At 36.6% G+C, this 8,830-nt stretch overlaps 1 long non-coding RNA gene across 2 annotated transcripts; it reads right to left on the bottom strand.

Moving 5' to 3' along the window:
- Positions 1-1,075: 1,075 nt before the first annotated feature.
- Positions 1,076-5,805, bottom strand: LOC146443483 (uncharacterized). 2 transcript variants are annotated; one of them, XR_014847772.1, is made up of 3 exons: positions 4,807-5,805; positions 2,441-2,659; positions 1,076-1,740 (listed from the first exon to the last, which is right to left on the bottom strand). It is a non-coding gene; the product is annotated as an uncharacterized LOC146443483 (long non-coding RNA). The 2 variants fall into 2 exon arrangements; XR_014847771.1 differs by having other exon boundaries at positions 1,076-2,659; positions 4,807-4,829; positions 4,936-5,805.
- Between the last annotated feature and the right edge of the window lie 3,025 nt (positions 5,806-8,830).

The following is an 8,830-nucleotide window of genomic DNA, read 5'->3' as shown; positions in this document are numbered from 1 at the left end:
TCCTCCACAATGGGGAAGAAACATTCAGCATCAAAATTCTTGTGAGTGGGAGCTTAACACACAGAAGAAAAACCCCCCAAAATAACCCCACACCATACATGCTCAAGGCACATTCCTGCTTTCCCCTCTTTCAGACTCCAAACATAAAGCAGTACCTAAAGTTTTAGTAAAATAGGAAAACAAGCTATGTAAAAAAATAAGCGAAACTGTGGAAAACAAATGGTTTTTCCTCAAAAGGTGCTCTTACTCCTATTTTCCTGTTACATGATTTAGAAACATTTTATTTAACATAGTTCTTTCACTGCCAAGCATCCAGTAGCTCTGTCACCACTTTTAATACGCAACATTACCAAAGTTTATTTTAAGGAGGACAAGGTGTTTGCCTACATGAAAATAGCAGTTCAGTTTAATAAATTACTGGGAGACAATTTTTTAAGCCAGAGGGATCTTCTTTGGATCTGCCAGGTTTTAAAAGTTTCAAGAAGATCTAAAAATAACAATCATAATCATAAATAAATCACTGTATAAAAACTGTAGTAGTTTTTATTCAGTAATTTGAGGTTTTTTACAATTATTGAATACTGAAGCATCTCACTTGAATTTTAATATGAATGACAGTGAAGGGACAAGTCCAACAGTTAAACTTTGGCTTCAGATGAACAGCTGCTGAAGATGAGCACCCCATCTCCAGTTTCAGCAGACAGGAGTTACTCAGCACCAGCAAAGCTGTCTGTAGTGCTAGCAAAGATGAAACAAGCACATACTCTAAGATTAGCCATCTGTTAAACCACAGATTATAGCACTTGCTTGCTCTGATCAGTATTTGCAAGGTTTATGTCACTTTATTTGTTAAAGCCTACAACACTCAGATAAGTCTAAGTGGAAATTTTTTTGAATTATGAAGTCTGTTCACAGCCCTGCAAGGAATTCAGCAAAAAGCCAGTAAAACAAGGATTAAATAAGTAGCAATGACTTTTAGTGTCATCACATTTAAGAAATTTCTGTATTTCCTTTGTCAGAAGGGAAAAAAGGAAGCAACCTTACTGAGTAATTTAGAATTACTCATTCCCCTGTAACCTTACTCAGGTCCATCTTCTGTGCCCTCTGCTTCTCAGTTACCTTGCTTCTTCTCTGTATGGCAAGTCCCAAAAAGATGGAGTCAATCACTAATACAATTGGGAAATGCAACTTTTCCACCATCCTGAGTACTAAAGAAGAACAAATCACAGAGTGCCAACTGCAAAGCAAGTCCTGATCACACTGGTAAGGGGCACATGCAACATAAATGCAGTGATAGAAAAGTGTTAACTGCTAAACTTCAAGGCTCTGATGCAAAAGTCTTCTAGAAACCCAATTTCCATTGATTTTAAGCCTGTTCACTAACAATTATTCATGAGCAGTATTTCAAGTCCAACTAAAACATGGACACAGCAGAGCTTCTGCTAAGAAGGTCAGTGAATGTTGTCAACATGCCTAGCAGAACAAACATTCAATATTTGCAGAACAAGGTAAAATAAATGAATGTCCTACACAAGGCTTTTTTTCTGAGAACAAAGACTGGACACTGAAAATTTGTTGATAAAAACCTCTTTATTTATCCATCCTGTTTCTTCTGTTGTGCACTGGACCAAAGCCAAGAGTCCCAGTTCTCAGCTGCTAACTACTGAAGCAGATGAATGACCAGCAGACAGAAGTGATTTTGGCCATTTATGCTCTGTGAGCACATTCATGATTGCTCACCTGAAATCAGAAATTTTACGAAGTGATATTTGAGAGTGTATAGACAAGAACTTCCTCTTTTCCTCCCCTTTCCTGATTATACAGTTTGATTAACAAGAACTGTATCAAGGCATAACACCTGGAGCTTCCTTCAACATTAGCATTTTGCACCATCAAGTGCTAAGCTGCCTTGTGCCCTACACCAATGCCTGTATCACTAATGGTCAGGGCACACTCCAAGAAGGAATACTACATTACCTGTACTTCTATACATGAATGCACTGATGTAATAATTTATTAGTCTGTGTATTGCACTGGGAAGAACAATTACGACCCCTACCCCAAAAAAGCCCCCAAAAATTTAAAAAAAAAAAAGAAGGAAAAAAACCCCAAACACAACAACCACCATCAACACAACAGTCAAGATTCCTTACAGATGCAGTAATGCAGAGGAAGATATTTGGGAATACCTAACTGGGGAAGCTTGATATCCCAAATGTAATGCAAAGCACTTCCTTCCAGACAAGTGCCAAATCAACCCCTTTGACAGATAGGATTTAGCAATAAAAGGATAAGCACACTCTGTTCCATGAGAAACAGTTAAATGTAGACTGGCAATAAGAAGAAACAATCATCTCCCTTCCCTCCCCAACCACCCAACACAGAAAATCAATCCTGACTGCTATTAGCCCCTCAACTCATCTAGAAAGTTACTACTTACTATACAGCTCCCTAGCAGCATCAAAATGAAGGCTCCCAGTCTCTTGCTCCTCTCTGTGCCCTCGTCCAAATAGTCATGCTGCTTCTTTTGCACTGGCACTCACGCTTAAATGAGTAGATTATGAGCAAGTCCAGTGATCTGAGCCAGCCAAAATAATTACTATTTTTCTTCGCCTAGATCCACTTTCTGTTGGCTCTGTTCCTTGTACTGACTTGCCATCTGGTCATACAAGAGCAAGAAATGGCATAAGTAGGGGCAGAACCACTAAGTCAGGGGAGAAAGGGAGGAGGGAAGGTCCAACAGCAGCCCAAGCTGAGATATTGTAGGTTGACGCTGCCTCTTCCTTGGTGGAAGGCATGTCCTTCTAGATACATCACAGAAAAACCATAGTATACCATACAAGTCATTACCTTTAGGCAGACAAATTCTGCCACTGGACAAATACATACCAATCCTGGTATAGCTGGGGGAAGTCACTTCTAAAATATACATTTCATATATTGGTGTGATATCTATTAACAATCAAACCATATTACATCTGCCTGCTAGAATTATTTACAGTTAACTAAATTCACACCAGAAAAAGACCATTCATTATTAGTATCTGGATTTCCAGTGGATAGGACAATTCCTATAGATTTGTACCACTGGGTAAGATATTTCTAATGACAACAAGTCAGCATTAAGCTGTGAAAACCTATTTTAAAATATATGTCTAATTTTTTAGGCATAGCTAGTTATTCTAAACATCTAGTCATCCATAAACGAAAGCACATTATTCTGTATTGCAAGTTCTTTTTGATACATTTAGAAAACAGGAATTATCTAGTACTAATATTTTAAACCTCTGTACATTAGACTAAGACTTATCTATGTAACAGCAATCCACGTTGCTCAGTTTTCAGCAGAGTAACAGAATAGATTTCCTTCTTATGTTGTTCTTGCCTTCACTACTGTCTTGTTTGCTCTCACCTTTCTTGAGGAAAGAGTTAACCCAGACTCTAGCTGTGAGCTTTCTTTAGCTAAAGAAAGATAAAGCAGGATTTAAAGACCGTTTTCAACTAGCTTCATTATACACTGAAAGGTCACTTGCTTGTTCAACTAATTCTGACTTTAAGTTCGATGGCTATTTTAAAGACACTGATCTTCAGACTTCTTTTATTAATAGAAGAAATAAGCTCAGATTTTAAAACAAATTCCAGTAAATGCCCTAAAATTTTCTAATTTACTGTGTTCTTTAATTATTAGGGAATTAATATTCCCTAATCATTAATTCTTCATATAATTATTAGGAAACTAATAATAAATAAGTAGTACTGGTTACCTAAAAATATAGATATTTAAATTTTACAATTAGAAAAATTAGACTTTTCTAATCAACATATAGAGGTGGGTCACTCACACGGTAAGAAAACAAGGGAACCAAAAATAAAGATCTACATATGACCTGAACATCATTTCTTTTTCAGTCCAGTACTTCTTTTATTTTCATTATAGAAAGAGAGAAGCCAATTGTATTGTTTTGTAATATTTCCAGAAGAACCGGATAACAGCTTCAAACTGTAAGCTGTGCGTGTTGCCTCTTTACATTAGCAAATTATTTTAACATTTACTCAGTGTAAAAAAAATATATACAGTAAAATTTGAGTTAAGAGTTACATTACACTACTGTTCAGAAAGCTCTGCCTGCTTTGTGTTATTAATCTGGGAGTACTACTGAAGTTTATTTCTGGGGAAATTGATTATAGAAAGAATTAACTTCATTTTTCTTTTGGTTGCACTCTAGGTATTTTTAAGTTGATAAATTTATTTCCTCAAATTATATAAATTATCTACTGATTTTTTATTGTCAGTGTTGTAAAAGAGAAAAAAGAAACAATATGAAGTCTGCATCAATGCAGGAACCTGAGATCCTGGCTTATGTAGCTTCATATTCTAGAAAAGAGTCAGATCTCAGTGTCTCACTTCAATTACATACATTTTTGGGAGTTAATAATAGATAAATACACACAGATATCAAATTCTTATATAATACTATTATGGCTACGCAGAGACTCCACATTCAAAACAGTATGTAAATGTGTCTAGTCAATATTTCTGACCTATTTTGTTGAGTATATTTTTACATATATAATTGGGTCATGTTCCACTAATATCATGCTTTCCTCTTCAACTCATTTTTATTCATTTATTTTATCACATTTGAACAGCTTCTGCTAATCCTATTCTCTGTCAAATTTGGATTAGAGCTGTGCAGAACTTTAACATCATTTTAGCTGACAGATAGGATTTCTGGCAACCCTAAAGATGTGGGTGGAAAAGGCTGCAGAGTGAAATGTTTTTCTTCACGTACATCTATTAGTTACAGTCCCAGGCTGCATTAAGAGACCTGCAAACAAAGCTTCAGATTCAAAAAAGTGTTCTAGGAAAATGCTTCAGTCCTCATGATTAATATTTGTAATCCATCTATTAAATAATTCAGAAAGAGCCCTCACTTGCAGTCTGCTAGGTGGGTCAGCACACATGGAGGCAAGAGCTATTTACATAACACAGATGAGACTACTGAAGAGATGTGCTAGGATTTATACATCATTTTCTGGCAACTCAAACAGCTATTTTGCAGGCATCTCCCTCCTATGATTCCTTCTTTAAGAAACCCCCTTCCTAGATTTCTGTCTGTATGTCTTCTCTTTTCATAGTATTTTGAAAATAAAAGTGATTAAGTAGTAGGCAAATTGTCTCCTCAAATCCACGACACAATGAGGTCAGGAAGAGTTGTACTTCCATGGGAATACATCCAGTTCAATGCTTCCTGTGTGCTCTACAGTTGTGCATATAATTCATCTCTATCTACCACAACCCCCTCTGCTCCCTTGCCCCCAAACTTAGATTAAAATAATGTTAGGGTTGCTAAGATAAGCACTCTGAAGTTAAGAGAAGCCAGATTGTGAGACTGCTGGTACAAAGTTAACTCGACCCCCCAGTGCAACACAGTCTTTAAGGCTCCACTGTTTCTCTCCACAGGATGCTGCTTCATTTAGTGCACAGAATGCTCTGGGGATTAATTTAGGTTATGTAGTGAAGAAGACTGTCAGTAGAATTCCAGCTTCATTTACTGCAGTAATAGGAAACTGTGTGGTAAATGAAGCAAAGGAGTGCCTCAATCCCCTCCTTTCCACTGCCTGCTCCCAGATCACTCTTCCTTCCCATTTCCCTGGCTCACACTCACTCTCTCCAAGTGGTAACACCTTTGACCAGGCATTTCACCTCTTCTCTACAACTTCTCATCTCCAATAATGGCATCTGTCTCCAGGCTGCTACCATAACCTGAAGAAAACCAGGACAGGCTCCCTCTAGACACTGTCTGGGCAGCTGCAGAGAGGAGAAATGGGATGTGCAGTTTCCAAACCCAGAGCTCAATGCTGTGCCAAGCTGCCATCAGATCCTGAGCTAATCAATATATAAAAATTATGGCAGAGTGGCTATTAGCTATTTTGGTGGGACACAGCTCCCACATTCTGGGCATAATCTTGTTGCTTTGCCACTGAGTTCATGGTGAATTCAGTCTTGTTGGACACATTTCTTAGAAATACTTCCAAATTATTACTAATACTATACTAATTAATGAGCTTATTCATGTTAAAATAACTTTCCAACTAAAATAACTACTTCGACTTTTATTCATTAACAATTCACAGCGAAGACTTCGAAACCCAAAATGCTGAGTAGCTAGAGCCCAATCTCAGTTTTATATACAATCCCACCACAACAATGGGATACAGCTTTCACTTAAATAAGCAATTACTATATACATCAATATGAAGTTTCTAGGAGTTGTTACTCAATTAGAACCTATCACATCAAGAAAAACAAATCAGATAGCACCCTCTTTTATGTGCCCAGGTGCAACACTGAACTTACCAGAGGGTAGGTGGCAGTGACAAAACCATGAAGAATCAGAATCACAGATTAATATGCAGTTGTGGAAGCAAACACCATACCCAGTGACACCTATTAATTGAACTTGCTTCAGCTGAAATTCTCATGTATGTCGGTCATATAGCTTGGAGTTGTATGCCACTGCAGTCAGTGGGCAGAAACAGCAGCTGGCTAGTCTGAAAATCAGTTTGGTTTTATTCCTTGCACTTATATTTTGGGTTAGCAAAAGCATTAATTAGAACTCTATTCTTACACTTATAAATGAACCTATTCCACATATGTTTCACATTCAAACAACAGTATAGCAATTGTAATATTTAGTTGGGGTCTTTTTCCCCTGAAAGACTTAAAACTCCATGAATCATGACTCTGTACCTGACTTTTGACTATTTAATTGAGTTTCTAGTTCCCAATTTAAAAAAAAAAAATCCTACATAAACATTAAAAGTAATCAGTAAAACAAAATTTTCCACCAGTTTGTATTTTAGGTCTAATTTGTGTTTCTTGAATACCATGATAAATACTCTTAAAGTAGCTAAGGAATTAATGAAAAATCAGCTGGACTTTCTCCATGATGCTCAACATGTGATCCTACACACATACTTCTAGAAACAATGAGGAATACATCAATAATGACCAAAAAATTAATAATTAAAATATAAAAACAGTGTTATGAATGTAGGCATATTTTTACACTTCTTATACAAAAATACACTTTTAAAAATTGTTTTAACTATCCATCAAAATCCCAGCAAAACTACAAATGCTGTTTCGGTTAGACAGTTGAAGATGTTCTTCCGAAAGATACAACAGGAAAATGTAAAATTTCAAATCACCTTACAAATCTGCCTAGATCACAAACCCCATAATTAAAGGCTGTATCAGGATTTTTTAAATGTATGTAGGTATCCACACTAAAAAAAACCAAAACCCTGTTTCAGTATTAACTTCATCACTTCGCCTACATTTCTGCATAACAAGGCTTCCAGCATTGCAGCTTTCACAGCCCTGCTGAGTGGTACCCTCAGGCAATGATGTGCTCCTGGTTGCCACACCATGTGCAGAGTTCCTCACACATGACACACCCATTGTATCCTGTCCTCCAGAGCTGCTCCTTCCCATAGTTGTGAGTAGCACCAGCTGGTTCAGGTGCCACTCCAGAACATCTACACTCTAAACTTGTGCTCCTCAGGTTTGTGGGTCCTTCATTGTGGCTAGCACAGGTTTTTCCCATGAGAAACTTTCTTGTGTTTTATAAATAAAGATAAAGTTTGGACATTGTTGGAACAGTGTCCCAGAACTTGGGCAGTGCAGGCCTGGCCAATCAGGCCTGGGGGAAGGCTTCTGACTGACCAGTCTGGGTGACTTTTGAGAACTCTATATATGTGATGAAATCAAAACAATAAAGGTCACTCCTTCTTGCCACTGAGAACTGATGCATCATTACTCTGCTAGCTGCTCAACAGCGACACTTCATTTATCTGTTTATGTGTAATTCTGGTTTTTACTCAGCTCAAAAACTACATCATCCTTTTAAACAATGCCTTAAACTAACAATATACTTACTTAACAACTTCATTACTCCCTCTTGCAGTGTTTCATGTTTCTCTCCAATAATAATTTTCAGTTTTCCTTTCTACTACAGGATTTAAATAACATTTTTTGTTACCATGAAGCAATGCACAGAATACAAGGTGAGAAATTACATTTGCCTTGTTAGATGTTTTTATAGAAGGGTCATTATCTTACATGTATTACCAAATCTTCTCAACTACTTCTAAGAGATGTGGATTGACTTGTATGACTCACTTAAGCAGTTCACAAAAGCAAATGAAAATGCTGTTCTTCTTTTGATCAAATGCATACCACTGACAATAATCTCTAAATTTCTGAAATATTCACACTAACTAATATTACCTATATTCACCTGTTTTTGTGACGTTTTCTTGGAAAGAAACTGCACAGAACAAATTCTTAACCGTAAGAAACTGAGGTGGGAAGTTGAAATTAAGTATTTGTTAAATTTTAACTTTTAGAAACTGATAGTCATACTACAGTGATATATCCTGCTTTATGAAAGTTAAATTTGTGAACTTACATCATTGTAAGTGTTCTGAACACTTTTTTACTTCTTTCATATAATGCAAGTCTTGGACACATTAAAAAGGCTTCTTCCTAAAGCATGGTCTAGGGAGATTCATTAAATCTGTAGCATTTGAGTATCTCATAAAAACTAGACAGCAAAGCCAGATATCAAACATCTCAAATTACGAGCAACATGACAAGAAACAACATGTCACCAGAACTACGGACTGCTAAATTATGATAGTCCACAGTTTTACCACTTGTTTTTCATACTATTTGATAGACACATTGGCTAAAGCGTCCAAGCCTTATTAAAATAAATGTAGACCTACACTGCATTTTTTCTGAAGGGAAAACAGGAAATAT

This window comes from Lichenostomus cassidix, chromosome 1Aa, assembly GCF_008360975.1.
Source record: "Lichenostomus cassidix isolate B80296 chromosome 1Aa, HeHo_3.0, whole genome shotgun sequence".
Classification (NCBI taxonomy): Eukaryota; Metazoa; Chordata; class Aves; order Passeriformes; family Meliphagidae; genus Lichenostomus; species Lichenostomus cassidix.
This window is presented reverse-complemented; position numbering and strand designations above follow the sequence as displayed.